The sequence below is a fragment of the Pteropus medius genome, unplaced genomic scaffold, assembly GCF_902729225.1.
Source record: "Pteropus medius unplaced genomic scaffold, Ma_sr-lr_union100, whole genome shotgun sequence".
Lineage (NCBI taxonomy): Eukaryota > Metazoa > Chordata > Mammalia > Chiroptera > Pteropodidae > Pteropus > Pteropus medius.
The window spans coordinates 7,127,265-7,127,973 of NW_024350319.1; positions in this window are offsets into that span (position 1 = coordinate 7,127,265).

Below are 709 nucleotides of genomic sequence, written 5' to 3' on the forward strand. Positions count from 1 at the left end.
AACATTATTATGGTTCTTGAGAGGAAAGAATAAATGAAATGTATTCTACAATACCCGGACTTTCTGCTTAAAAGCATTTTTCAAACCACAGTGCAGTGTTAGTGTCCACACAGATCATAGATGCCTGGCAAAGTTGATGAATCTGTGCTCTAAAATCAGAGAAGTGGAAGTGGTTTAATTTGTGAGACAAACTACCTGGAACAATAGAGCTATGTGAAGGAGGAGCTCCAGAAATATGCATGGGACTCCCCCTTTGTTGCTGAATCCTAAGCCATGCATGTGTAAGTAGAAATGTCATATGACCAGGTATAAAATGACTGGGGAAATTTAAGATAAAAATTCTTGGAGTGTATGCAAAATTGAAAGACATTTGAAATTCAGCCATCAAGAATGGAGAACACTTCCTGAAATCTTCCAGACATGGAAAATTATGTATATATAGTATTTCTAGAAATAAAAAAAAAAGTAGTATGTGAGAAAACATTAACTCATTTGCCTAAATATTACTAGAGACATATATCATAATACTTAAAGTAAAACAAAAGCAGAGAATGGGGGGAAAAGACAACAAAAAATAATCAGAATTTTAGTGAAAACATGGAACAATAACAAGTTTAATAATAGTCTTAATGAAAATTACTGAAAATTATAAACCCTCAGACTTAACTAGTTCATTGACTTCTTAAAGAAAATAGTCCTAGGCAGATTA